Source organism: Triturus cristatus, chromosome 6 (assembly GCF_964204655.1).
Source record: "Triturus cristatus chromosome 6, aTriCri1.1, whole genome shotgun sequence".
NCBI classification, from domain to species: Eukaryota; Metazoa; Chordata; class Amphibia; order Caudata; family Salamandridae; genus Triturus; species Triturus cristatus.
The window spans coordinates 94,808,572-94,823,374 of NC_140589.1; the positions used below are offsets into that span (position 1 = coordinate 94,808,572).

Here is a 14,803-nt window from a genome sequence, read left to right on the forward strand (position 1 = left end):
CTCAACAAAGCATGTTTAAGGTCAACACATACATAAACCTCCTACAGCATAGTGATCTTCAAATCCATGAAGCTAGAAGTGCAACAAAGTTACTCTTTCGAGAGTCTTATTCGCGTCCATAAACACAGAAGGTTTTCATACATGTTGGCAGTGGAAACATTGTAAGTCTTCGGGCAGTGAACAATTTAAAACATGTGTTTACAGCATTAGCCCTCTGAATTGTACAAAATAAAAAGCTACAAGACAGGGCTTCTTCTAAGCACTCTTCCTCACTGACGTTGCTTTCCAGGATTGTTCAAGCACAAAGGATACACCCTTGAGGCATTCTTCTTCAGGAGATAATTAGTTACAAAAATCTGAATTATGTGAGCTAAGAGAAAACTTTGTAAGATAAAGGTTTCTCAGTACACAAATAATTACACTTCAGTTTTGTGCATATAAAATAATCCCTTAAGGAAATCTACTATGATCGTGCATGGTTGGGCAGAATACATTTTGGCTGAGAATCCTGTGCTGTCTGTTCACTAATCTGGAATCTTTGATGTGTCCCAGCTTGCCTCCATGCATGTGAATAATAACATCCAAGATCTGATTTTTTTATTTGTCCATAATGATGACATTTTCCCATTGACCTGGTCGAACCACAGGTTGATGTTATTTTCGGTTCCAGACTCCTCTAACACGTTGACTAAAACCCTACCCCAGCTCCCTGACTAAACTTTGTACCTGGAGTAAATTAAATAAATACAGATGATTTAGCCTGCACTCAAACATCAAGTTACAGTAACCAGAATCACTTCTATATTCATCTTCTCTTTACTCTTAAAAGCTGAGCCCGGCGTGTGACCACCAGTAGTACGTATCAAAAGAGTAAGAAGCCCAGGTTCACCAGCACTCTGGGGGATGATGGACTTCATACCTGGTAACTGCAGCGATCTTGGTGCATTTGTATTCGGAGGCAGTGAGCTTCTAACTCCTAAATCGTAAGCTTTATAGGTCTAGTCCACAAACAGGCTTTGAGCTGACTGTTGTTGATAGACCTCTTGTGGACCATACCAAAAACATACAGTGAGCTTACAGCCAGAATATTTTTTACCATTTGTTGGGTTTCTTGCTGTAGTGCTATTTGCACTGATATGTATTAGGACCGCTTGATGACCCTTGACTACCATTGTTTTAATTGACTTTAGTATTTTAACTTACTCTGTCTTGAATGTACGACATCATTTTTGCTGCACTTACATTTTGACCTGTGATTTAATTTCGTGTCTCCTTATAGCTTCAGAGTAGGAGTGTTTTAAACAGCCTTGCCTGAAACAGAACATGTGGAATGTGTGTTTGAAAGCATGAGATTGAGGAATGTATGCGATGTACTTCTCTGTCTCGGAGTGTAATGCTGTAGGCAGAGGTGCGCAAATGGGCATTATGTTGTATATTGTGAAATTGAGTTTTACCTATGGCTTTAACGTGGCCTAAACTCCATCTTGAATTCTGACTCTGGCTAGCCTTAGTTCTGCACACAAGCAGGTCCCCAGGTTACACACGCTCATTTAGGTTATTCATGTTCAAGATTGTTTTCCTCTTTGACTGTGTTTTCTGTACTTTTGGAGATGTTTTCTACTTTTGCAAGCTTCGCTAAGATAAGGGTCTGGAACATGTTGAAGAGAAACCGTGAGAAGTCCTTTGCCTTCGAATGCTTGCAGGAGTTTGGCCAGCACCAGTAAGTTTCCATGTTGTAGAAGGTGTCTTCTTGTGCATTGAGAATATTATAAAACTGGGGTTTCTTGGCTCAGAAGCCAGGGTCTCTCCTGAGAGACAGACGCGTCTGCTCAGTGCTGCATTTCCTGGCTTGAGGAGTCTCTTGACCCCAGGATTGTCATTTGGGAACCCGCAGTCTTGTGTGGGCTAAAATGAAGATATTGCACAGCCACTGAGGTATTTTCTCTGATCATTGGTATTGCAATATATACATAGATATAATAATTTATACATATGTTTGTGTCGGTGCTGAGTGACCAGCCTGTGAAGTATTTTTATTTATTGGTTCTTGTTCAGTGGCATTATCTGACGTATTATGTGTATATATTTTATATGCTTCCATTCTGTGTGTACATGCTGTTGATATTTGAGTCATTCATTTGATAGTGTTTATTTCTTGAATTTGATTACTTGCATTTGACAGCGTTTGTTTCATGTATTGAACATCCATTGTTATTATCTGCTAGGTTTTGCTCTCTTGCATTTCATATGTGAATGTTTCATTATTATCTGACTTGTAAGTGTTTATTATCTGCATGTGTTTTACCATAATTATCTGCTTGTGTTTCATATTATTTGCTTGCACATATATATGGAAGTATATTTTCATTTGCATGTTGTTTTCATTTGACATCTGAGAAAGCCTTTCTGTTAGAGATTTTTGTACTGCTAAAACCCCATGATTTATTTCACAAACAGTCTCCTGATGCACCTCATTTAGTGGGTGTAAAGCCTCTTTCCAGGTGTTTTTCTTGCTTTACCTATGCCTCTGCTGGGGAGTGCTGAATTTCTATTATTTGGGAGTGTAAAGCAAGACATTTTGGTACCTGAAGTGGGGTATGATTTTAAAAAGAGAAAGGGGAAAATGTTTTCTCAAAGGTCAATGTTTTTAGTTGCAGATTCCCAGATGCCAGCTGAGATATTGGGGTGGGAATATACCTCTTATGCATGTTTAACAGACAAGGGGCAAGCACAGATATTTAAATGTAAAAGGTTTCTGTTAAGAGGAAAAAGAGCATGGCACCTCAGGGAGAAGAAGTTGGATTCTTTTCAGTGCTTTTCGTAACATGTATGAAAAATGTGCGTAGTTAGAAAGAGAATGTAATGAAATACAACAGCAGTTGGTTGAAGTTAAAAAGAATTCTGATGTGTGAAAATATATCTTGAAAAGTCAAGTTGCAAATGTACCAGGCGGCGCAAGAGCGAATAATACCGCCTGTGTGACGTAATATAAATTACCAGACTTTGTAGATAGCCAGATTGAGTCAAAGGGGTAGAATGCGGTTCAAGGAGAGCTTCAGGTTAATTCACAATGTGCTCACATGAGGTTTTAATTAGTTCTCTGGAGGCCCTTACTTCACATGAGATTAACAGCATTTTGGACAGATTCCAGCAGAAACCAGCAGAGGCTTTGCTAATGTGGACTGTGGGTTTGTTCGATTTAGGAGCCTCTGAAGTGATGTTGAACAGAAATAATTTAGCACAGTTTTGTGCACTTACCGTTAACTGTAATGTACAGTAACATTTTAGAAATTACAGAGAAGATAAACAAATCAGCTTGTTACAATTAGCGGTTGCCGGGTGCAGTCACAAGTCAGACTGGTCAGTAAATGACAAACCTTGGTTTACATTGAGAGACTATATGCAGAAACTTAGGGCAGAAATAATAAAAAATGCAATTTTTAAACATGATTCTGAGTGGAGAGACCAGATGTGATGTGCTTTTGAGTTGCCAAAAGATGCTGCACACAATGATTTAGACGTGTACTCTAGAAAGGAGACATTGAGTTACATGTGACAGTTCAGGGGCCGTATGCTAAGTGAAGTATGTGGGAAAAACAAGGAAAAAAGAGGGTACTCCTGGGCTCTTGGACTGTTGCCAGATGCTGGAGAGTGGTTTATTCCCTGTGAAAAACAGTTGCTGGTGTCTCACTACAATTTGACAGACACTGGGCAGATACGGTTGTTTGTGTGCTTTAGCACACTGACAGACACTGGGCAGATCCGGTTGTTTGTGTGCTTTAGCACGCTGACAGACACTGGGCAAATACGGTTGTTTGTGTGCTTTAGCACGCTGACAGACACTGGGCAGATACGGTTGTTTGTGTGCTTTAGCACACTGACAGACACTGGGCAAATACGGTTGTTTGTGTGCTTTAGCACGCTGACAGACACTGGGCAGATACGGTTGTTTGTGTGCTTTAGCACACTGACAGACACTGGGCAGATCCGGTTGTTTGTGTGCTTTAGCACACTGACAGACACTGGGCAGATCCGGTTGTTTGTGTGCTTTAGCACACTGACAGACACTGGGCAGATATGGTTGTTTGTGTGCTTTAGCACGCTGACAGACACTGGGCAGATGAAAATAAGACACAATGTGATTTTGAGACTTACTTTCTCTAATGCAATGGATGATGAATTTCCCTGAATAATACAAAACAGGTAATACACAAGAAGCAAATATGATCAAGTGGTATATACAGGCAGAAACATTTGCTTTCTAGAAGAGTGGTACTTGTTTCCTTCCTATTCTCAAACAATGTGGACCCCTGTCACTAGTATTGTGTAAAATGGAAAGACATTAACATTTTTTGGTCAGTTTGGCCTATGAAATTTGCTAATTTGAACATATTTCAGAGCATGCAGTAAATTACACTCACTTATAACATTACAACATGTTTCCTGCAAAGAGCTTTGGACTGCTCATCAATTTATTCATGGAAATTCTTCCTATATGGCATTTTTTTTTTACATGACTATCCTTCTCTGCAACTTTAAGCAGTCAAAGCTTCTTCTTACCACCCCTTAAGTCTGCATAGAAGAGAGTGTTATGTCAGTAGTAGACTCAAAGGTCCAGACCTTTCTTCTGCTTTACATGCATGAATTCTGCAAATGTTTTAGACCTGATTCATAAAGGTAACTTACACTTTAAGTTTACTACTTCTCGGTATTGACAAACTGCACTTTTGTAGCAACGTACAGTTTTGTAGTAATTTCAGCACTACACATGATGAACCACTGGTACTGTAACAACCCCCCATGGAATATACTGGAGGTAGGGACTCACTACAAAACTGTAAGTTACTACAAAAATGCACTTTGTGACTTTCAAAAAGTAGTAAACTTAATCAAAAATGTAAATTACTACAAACGTGCAGTATGTGAGTGCAGTATGTAGCAAGTTTTGTAGTACTAATGTTGCACTGCAAAACATACTACAAAGTGCAGCATGTGAGTAGCAGTATGTAGCAAGTTTTGTAGTACTAATGTTGCACTGCAAAACATACTACAAAGTGCAGCATGTGAATCAGGACCTTAGTGTTCAGAAAAGCACTGAAAGCTTGTTTGTTCTGCAGACTGTCCTGTGCTTGCGGCTCCTCTGCATTGTTCTCTGGCCCTAATGCTCCGACGCCCATCTGAGTATATGTGCTCAATAAATGCAGACTGGATCTAATAATGATTACACAACGAGGGTTCCAAGACGTCACTTAAAAGTGATATTTATCAGCAGCCAGGCAGAGGTGATATCCATCCACCGTGCTTTTATGTTTCTGCTGAATCCATTGCTACCCATGGTGCATCCACAGCCAGCCAAAGAGAAACACAGTTCAAGCATGTTTCAAAGCACTCATCTGACCGAGATAAACTTGAAATGAAAGTGCTCCTGTTCACCTGCCTGACACCGCTACAGCGCCCATCTTGAATGAATGAAAGATTTATTGCGCGATTTCTTAAAATCATTACAATTTTTCCAACCAATACAATCACAAAGTTAAAAAGATATGAGTGAAAAAGAACATATTGTGGCGCTTTCATACAATTTGTTAATTAAAAATATGAAGTTTATGGCAAGAAACCTGCATAAGGAATAGTACCATGGCACCTTCTAACTGGTACTTTTTTTTCAATATAGCTCATCAGCCAGCTACTAGTAGACAATGTTCAAGTACATGGGGTGAGAATAAGTTTCTCCTTCCTGGGGATGTGCAAAATGTCCCATGATGCCTAAGGTTAAGCCGCTGAAATACTATTTCTTGTACAACGTATTAGAACATTTGAATGTTGGGAGCTCCATTGAAGACAATGGAGTGCTCCGTGCTTCTACAGGCTGGCAAAGGCCCGTAAAGCAATATTCCAATGTTTTCACAAAGGCCTCTCGGTGCCCGAGGGGATTTATACCCCCTCGGGCTCCGAGAGGCCTTTGTTTTATTTGTTAGAACATTCTGCCCTCTAGTGGCAGAATGTTCTAATAGCCTTATAGCCTTTTGTAGCTGGTCTATACTGGCTATTAAAGTTCCGCTCACTTGTTAAAGGCCCTCGCCTTCAGCTCGGGCCTTCAACACTGGAGCGGGCCTTTAATAGCTGATATAGCCCGCTTCAAGTGAGCTGAATAAGGTGCAGACGCAGCTTAGACTGATCTACATCTTAAAGTCTTTCCTAAAACATTTCATTTCATGAAGCTTTATTCGGTGCATGAAAAATGGCCATAAAAGCACAACCATAATATAAAAACAAATGTACTACAATATCAGAAACAGCAGAATGACAATTTACAAACTTAAAAACACATACTTTTCCTGGCCTTGATTGAATAAATTAAGAATATAACAGTAAAAAAACAGATATCGGCGTATTGTAAGTTAAAGACTAAACTCATTGCTTGATTAACTGTACGTATACCATATTTACAAAGCATAGGTTTTAAATAGGCAATACAAAAATTCATATACAGTTTGCAGATAAGAAGAAAGTGCACAGTGCTCTGTTTAGAGACGCCATCACACACACAGGGCCCTTGCGGATATTTCTTTAGTGTTGGCAATGCCACCAAATGATGGGCAATACCAAACCTCAGTCTGGTTAACACAAACTTATGGGATGGCCTCGTTACACATACTAAATAAATGGGTAAACCTTCATCGAGCTTATACTTATTATAAAACAAAACAGTAGATAGAGAACCGTTAGCAATGGCCCGTTTTCTTGCGGTAAATGCCAAAAAAATAGTTTTCAACTCTTGTTTCGTTATTAGAGATGTTGCGTTAGGGTCCAACAAGATGTTTAAATTAAAAATCTCAGAAAAACATCTAACTACATATTTTAACCAGGGTATATTTAAGAATTTATCCAACGAGAGACAGTCCTCGATGACCATTCTATTAAAGGTTTTTTCTTCTTGGAGCCAAATAGAACGTCAAATCATGAGTGGCCTCAAAGATAGATGGTCAGTAAGAAAATTAATATCAAGCTCTCGATGGATGAGGTCAGTACAAGCAGTGGGTGGTAAAGATACAAGTTTTTTGAAAAAAGCATTTTCCTCTAACTGCAAAAAAAGGGCAGGAAAATGTCCCCAAACACCCGCCCCATACAGAGCAATACTGACACACCTGGCTTGATAAATCTTAAGCATATCCCTGGTACGTCGGTCCCCAGCCTTCTCAGCAAATCTAAAAACGCCTTGGGCATTTTTCGCCATTTTAATACGAATATTTTTAAATTCGTTTAACCATTTTCTATCATTAGAGAAGGTAATACCAAGATAACAAAATGTATCCACCTGGAGCACCTTATCCTTATCTATAAAAAAGGAAAATTTAGCAGATTTACTTTTCTTTACGCTTTTGGCCCTAAAGGTCATAATATACGTTTTCTTCTTGTTGATAGTCAACCTCCTATCCTTAATAAAGGAAGAGAAACTATCAATCAGACGCTGCAGACCTAATGGAGTTCTAGAAAGTAGGACAGCGTCATCAGCGTATAATAACACAGGCACGGGGAAACCTTTGATCAAGAGGGCATCTGCTGGAATTGTTTTTAAAATTGCGTCGATTCTGTTAATAAATAAAATAAAAAGAAGGGGGGCCAATACGCAGCCCTGTCTAATGCCTCTTTTTACACTAAATTTGGGAGTACATTCACCTTTGGCCCCAAAGTGCACACAAGTTTTTAAATTCCCATACAGTCTGGCCAAAAAATAAATTATTCCCTCTTGCGCCGATAACTGTAAACCTTTTTACTGTCATGTGGGTATTGTGGAGTCACCAGGGTCAACAGTTTTGAAGGAAAAGAAGGAGTAGCAGAGATCTAGTTAAAAATGTGCATGTGTGCTGGATAGGGTGCAGATTCAGCATGCAGCCGACCATGAAGGTAGGGAGTGTATTCCCGGTCATTTAATTTGATGTTAGACTCTAGAATCCTCCATGCAATGAGTCACTGAGATACAAAAATCAGTCATTTGACCCAGAGAGGGAGTGTAATAGGGACCAATCTGAAAGTGTGCAAATCTACAGGTTAAAGTGCTAAGTCTATGTGTAATAAAGTAATATTTGCAAGTAGGTCTTCACAATGAATTGAGTTATTTGTTCAAAACTAGGAGCAGCAGCATACCTTAGAACACTGGGCAAATTAGTAGGGTAATGTGAACGGTCTTCCTCATGCAGTTATACAAAAGTCTACATAAGTCGTGGGGTAGATAGCTGATTCTGCTAGTGTAGAGAACATAGAAGGAGCTTTCACAAGGTGCTTTCATATCAATTAAACATTAGAAAAAGGTTGGAATCGGCATTTTTAGTCAACAAAATGGGCACCCTAATGATCAACTTAGAGTAATATGCAAATAAGCATTATAAAGTGCACAGTCTGCGTGCCACAGCATGATATGGGCGGAACAGTGTCCTTGCCGTGTGGATTCGTTCAGAAAAGTGAACAGTGCAAATCCTGCGTGCAACCTCAAGGTACGGGTGCCAGAGTCTTCCAAGTAACTTAGGCAGGTGTTTCACTTTTATCTTTGTTGTCATCCATCCACAGGGCTTCACTCAGCAAGGCTCTTGCCTCCTGCATACATTTTCCAAATTTGGCCAGATCCGAAGGGGCGGTGCTGGCAAAAAGAATTGATACTGCATCTACACGTCTCTGCCCCTATGGACAGAAAAATTGGTCGTAGTAATTTCCGCTGTGGCTGTAGTAAAGTTGGGCAGCAGCATGATGAGATGCAGCAGGGACTCTTTTCAGTAGTTGCAGAGTCTGCATCCAACGATGTGTAGGTGTGAGTTCCAATCTGGATGTAGTTCTGTTATCTGTAATAGGCGCCAACCTGGCCCACTGGCTCTCTTTCAAGCATTTCTTTCCCAGAGCCATGATCGGATATAGCTGTATTTTGTGGACCTTGTAGGATGCAATTGGGTCAGACGGCCCTTTTTACCCTTATATCTGGCAATATCAGCTTCCCGTGATAGCTAGTTGACTTGTTTGTTTATTCGACTCTTTAGTGCCATAGAGCTTATCCCATCTGTTGTCCAGTTTCGGATTGCCATATTCAGAGTCTCCACCGCCAGATAGCTGTTCCAAGGGTTATTCTTTTCAGCGTAACTTGGTTTATGCACCTCCTTCATGGATCCTACTGGAGCATTCTATAACTGGTAATAATATCTTGCATGCATACCCAGGCGTTCGTATTTTTGCTGCGTAAGGCCAAATTCCAGATGAATCAGACCATTGTAAATGTATCTTTTTAACTGAGAAAAACACTTGTAGCAATGGCACTAGGCTTTCCCCAATGAAGCATCACTTTGGCCTGGAATTGCTTGTTGTGCATAGCCTGCTGTAGAAAGTAATTTTGCTTTAATGCCCCTCATGATTGCTGCACTTGTTGGGCTACATAAGTTCCCAGGAGTTTATACAGGGCATGCATTGTTGATTGGGCTTTTGTTTTCATCCTATTTTGATATACAGTCATCTTCCCTGTCTCACTGAACCATGCTCCGTGGTAGTTATAGATCATTGCAGATGCTATGGTCTGGGGGCCCAGTCTTCATCTGTGTGATGACATTTCTGTATAACGACCAAATATCATCACTTTGGTCTTGTTTGGGTTGTCAACCTAGTTGTTATGTTCCTTGCAGATGCGCAGGGCATCTAACCCCTTCTGGAGGCCTGTTTTCGATGGTCAAATAATACCTTTTTCTGACCTATAACTGGGGTAGCAAAGTTCAGTCTGCAGCTCCTTGCCTGATCAACTCTGCATAGATTGAAAAGTGTTGGGGCAAGGACACATCCTTGTTTTAGACCCAGGTCTGAATAGAGCTTTGAGGATAACTCACCCCCTGCCAGTTTTACTCTCACCCATTTCCTGCTGTAGAGTGAGATGATGATATTCAGGAGTTTGCCTGGTTTGCTCAGAGGCAGCCTTTCTCTGCTCTGAGACTAAGAAACAGTATCAGTGTAAAGCAGAGTCGATGGAAACCCATTGAGAAGAGCCGATGTTCACCATAAAGCGTCTATATGCACACATTGTAGCCTTTTATTGTGGTATTGTTAGAGTATCCTGGTTGAGTGACTAATAAACAATTTCACTGTTGTTTTAAGACGCATCGATGGGATAAACTTATTCAATGAAATAAGCATTCTGAACAAAACTTTCTTTATTTTAGCTGAGCTAATCACATATTACTATAAGCAGAGTAAATACTGTATTTAAATGCTTGTAGGCAATATTTGTTTAACAAAACTGCCTTGACCTTAAGTCAGACCTGTTTGGACTGGACACAAGGGCCAAGTACAAGTGGTTTTGGTCAATTATTTGGTTGAAACTAAACACGGAGCAGAGCAGTTTCTTCAAGAATTAAAGTTCTCAATGTGCTGAACTTAGTTGATAAAACAATAAAAGATACTCACATGCATTTGCATTCCAGATTGGTTTATTGTCCCTATTTTTATCACCACTAATCAATATATTTAAAATATTAAAGTCATAAAAAAAGAAAAAGTAAAGAACAGTCTCATTCCGATTCGCAACCTGACATTTCTGTAGGGAATACATATTTTTTATCTGAATCTGCATGTTAGCAGCATCAGCTGTAGCTTGTTGGCAGTCAATAGGCCAGTCTCTGTCTGATATGGATTACTGCAAAGATTAGCTAAACATCTACTGGATTTGATTTAGCATCTTTCTAGAGTGCTGCATTCTCCCTCAGTTATGGAGATGTGTGGGCTCTGCTGCAGTGGCAGCCAATGTTTGTAACCTCAAGCCTCTGGTGGTTTCACAGTTTGTAACCTCAACCTTCTGGAGTGGTCACCGTTTGCACCCTCAACCTTCTGGTGTGGTCGCTGTTTGCAACGTCAAGCCTCCGGCTTGGTCAGTGTTTGTAAGCTCAAGCCTCTGTAATGGTCACTGTTTGTAACCTTGAGCCTCTAGTATGGTCAGTGTTTGTAACCTCAAGCCTCTGGTGAGGTCAGTGTTTGTAACCTCAAGCCTCTGGTATGGTCTGTGGTTGTAGCCTCACACCTTTGATGCAGTCACTGTTTGCAACCTAAAGATTCTGGCCTGGTCACTGTTTGAGCGCTCAAGCCTCTTGTGGGTTCAGTGTTTGTAAGCTCAAGCCTCGGTAATGGACACTGTTTGTAACCTTGAGCCTCTAGTATGGTCAGTGTTTGTAACCTCAAGCCTCTGGTGAGGTCAGTGTTTGTAACCTCAAGCCTCTGGTATGGTCTGTGGTTGTAGCCTCACACCTTTGATGCAGTCACTGTTTGCAACCTAAAGATTCTGGCCTGGTCACTGTTTGAGCGCTCAAGCCTCTTGTGGGTTCAGTGTTTGTAAGCTCAAGCCTCGGTAATGGACACTGTTTGTAACCTTGAGCCTCTAGTATGGTCAGTGTTTGTAACCTCAAGCCTCTGGTGAGGTCAGTGTTTGTAACCTCAAGCCTCTGGTATGGTCTGTGGTTGTAGCCTCACACCTTTGATGCAGTCACTGTTTGCAACCTAAAGATTCTGGCCTGGTCACTGTTTGAGCGCTCAAGCCTCTTGTGGGTTCAGTGTTTGTAAGCTCAAGCCTCGGTAATGGACACTGTTTGTAACCTTGAGCCTCTAGTATGGTCAGTGTTTGTAACCTCAAGCCTCTGGTGAGGTCAGTGTTTGTAACCTCAAGCCTCTGGTATGGTCTGTGGTTGTAGCCTCACACCTTTGATGCAGTCACTGTTTGCAACCTAAAGATTCTGGCCTGGTCACTGTTTGAGCGCTCAAGCCTCTTGTGGGTTCAGTGTTTGTAAGCTCAAGCCTCTGTAATGGTCACTGTTTGTAACCTTGAGCCTCTAGTATGGTCAGTGTTTGTAACCTCAAGCCTCTGGTGAGGTCAGTGTTTGTAACCTCAAACATCTGGTGTGGTCAGTATTTGTAACCTCAAGCCTATGGTATGGTCTGTGTTTGTAGACTCACACCTCCGATGCAGTCACTGTTTGCAACCTAATGCCTCTGGCTTGGTCACTGTTTGTAAGCTAAAGCCTCTTGTGAGTTCAGTGTTTGTAAGCTCAAGCCTCTGTAATGGTCACTGTTTGTAACATTAAGCTTCTGGTATGGTCAGTGTTTGTAAACCCACACCTCTAGAGTGGTCAGTGTTTGTAACCTCAAGCCTCTGGTGCAGTCTCTGTTTGTAACCTCAAGCCTCTGGTGAGGTTCAGTGTTTGTAACCTGAGCCTCTGGTGTGGTCACTGTAACCTCAAACCTCTGGAGTGGTCACTGTGTGTAACCACATGCCTCTGGTGTGGTCACTGTTTATAACCCCACAATTCTGGACTGGTAATTGTTGTAACCTTAAGCCTCTGTTGTGGTCACTGTGTGAAACCTCAAGTCTATGGTATGGGCAGTGTTTGTAACCTCAAGCCTGTGGTGTGGTCACTGTTTGTAAACTCAAGCCTCTGGTGTGGTCACTGTTTGTAAACTCAAGCCTCGTGCACGGTCATTGTTTGTAATCTTAAGCCTCTAGTGTGGTCAATGTTTGTAACCTCAAGTCTATTGTATGGTCAGTGTTTGTAACCTTGCATCATTGGAGTGGTCAGTGTTTGTAACCTCAAGCCTCCGGTGTGGTCACTGTTTGTAACCTCAAGCTTCTGGTGTGGTCGCTGTTTTTTACACTCAAGCCTCGTGCACGGTCACTGTTTGTAACCTCAAGCCTCTGGTGTGGTCACTGGTTGCAAACTCCTCTGGAGTGGTCACTGTTTTTAACCTTTAGCTTCTGGTGTGGTCATTGTTTATAACCTCAAACCTCCGGAGGTGTCACTGCTGGTAACCTCAAGCCTCTGGTGAGGGAAGTGTTTGTAACCTCTAGCCTCGGGCGAGATCAGTGTTTGTAACCTAAAGCCTCGGGTGTTGTCACTGTTTGTAACCTCAAGCCTTTGGTGTGGTTAGTGTTTGTAACCTCATGCCTATGGCAGGGTCAGTGTTTGTAACCTCTGGTTACTGTTTATAAACTCAAGCCTCTGGAATGGTAACTGTTTTCAAACTTTAGCTTCTGGTGTGGTTGCTGTTTGTAACCCCAAGCCTCTGGTGTGGTCAGTGTTTGTAACCTCAAGCCTATGGTATGGTCTGTGTTTGTAGCCTCACACCTTTGATGCAGTCACTGTTTGCAACCTAAAGATTCTGGCCTGGTCACTGTTTGAGCGCTCAAGCCTCTTGTTGGTTCAGTGTTTGTAAGCTCAAGCCTCTGTAATGGTCACTGTTTGTAACCTTGAGCCTCTAGTATGGACAGTGTTTGTAACCTCAAGCCTCGGGTGAAGTCAGTGTTTGTAACCTAAAGACTCTGGTGAGGGCAGTGTTTGTAACGTCAAGCCTCTGGCCTGTTCAGTGTTTGTAACCTCAAGCCTCTGGTGAGGACAGTGTTTGTAACCTAAACCCTCTGGTGAGGGCAGTGTTTGTAACCTCTGGTCACTGTTTGTAAACTCAAGCCTCTGTTGTGGTCACTGTTTGAAACATTAGACTTCTGGTGTGGTCGCTGTTTTGTAACCTCGTCCCTCTGGTGTGGTCAGTGTTTGTAACCTCAAGCTTATGTTATGGTCTGTGTTTGTAGCCTCACACCTCCGATGCAGTCACTGTTTGCAACCTAACGCCTCTGGCCTGGCCACTGTTTGTAAGCTCAAGCCTCTTGAGAGTTCAGTGTTTGTAAGCTCAAGCCTCTGTAATGGTCACTGTTTGTAACCTTAAGCCTCTAGAATGGTCAGTATTTGTAAATCCACACCTCATGCCTCCGGAGCTCTCACTGTTTGTAACCTCAAGCCTTTGGTGAGGTCACTGTTGTGGTCAAAGTCTTTAACCTCAAGCCATAATCCAATTCCACTCACGAACTTGGATTAGAATTAAATTGGGAGAAAGCTCTCATGTCTCAAAAAAGATTAAAACAGGAAGCGGCGTTAAACAAGGCTTCGTGTTGGCGCCCCTTCTTTTTAACCTGTTCTTCTCGGACCTATCCTCCACACTTGACAAAGTTAACTCCCACCCGCCTCAACTAGATGGAACCCGTATCAGCAACCTTTTATACGCTGATGACCTAGTGCTACTTAGCCACACAAAGGTAGGCCTGCAGAAGCTACTAGATGAACTTCTCCCCTACATAATAAACAATGCCCTTGAACTGAATCTGCCTCAAACGAAAATAATTGATTTGATGAAGGCTAAGATCACCAACTCGCTATCTTATGGACATGAGATTATGATGGGCGCAACAAGCACCTTATTAAACAAACTAACCACTAGAATCTTTAAACGAGCATGGCGCCTGCCAAGGTCCTCATCCCCAGCACAAGTTAGGCTAGAACTCGGCCTATTAGATCATTATGGCATCGAGGCAGGCGCATTCATTAAGCTCTGTAACAGACTGCACAACTTTCGGAATGGCAGTCTGGAGGCCAAACTTTGGAACGAAATAACGACCAGCACATCCAGTCAAAAATATCCGCACCACCTGGCACACTCTCTACAGTTACTTGGAGTCACGGATTATTGGGGAACAAACCCATCACAATAGGCATTAAAGATCGTAATCAAGCGAAGTGTTCGCTTTGTATTTTTTTATTCCGACAGGGCAAAACTATCTAGAAAGAAACACACCTGGTCCGTTATTTCTTTTTTTTTTTTCCTTTCATTCATTTAATTATCATTAGGCACCATTAAACTGATATGAACATCCTTTGTAATCTCATCCTTGTTCCCCACCCCCCCTTTTCATTCATCTTATTTTTTTTTTTTTGAAATATTTTTATTAGTTTCAATTGTAGTT

At 41.5% G+C, this 14,803-nt stretch overlaps 1 protein-coding gene across 1 annotated transcript in view; it reads right to left on the reverse strand.

The window, feature by feature from the left end:
- Positions 1-14,803, reverse strand: part of LOC146813820 (calpain-1 catalytic subunit-like) — a 494,946-nt gene that overhangs the window by 256,576 nt on the left and 223,567 nt on the right. The window lies entirely within an intron of this gene.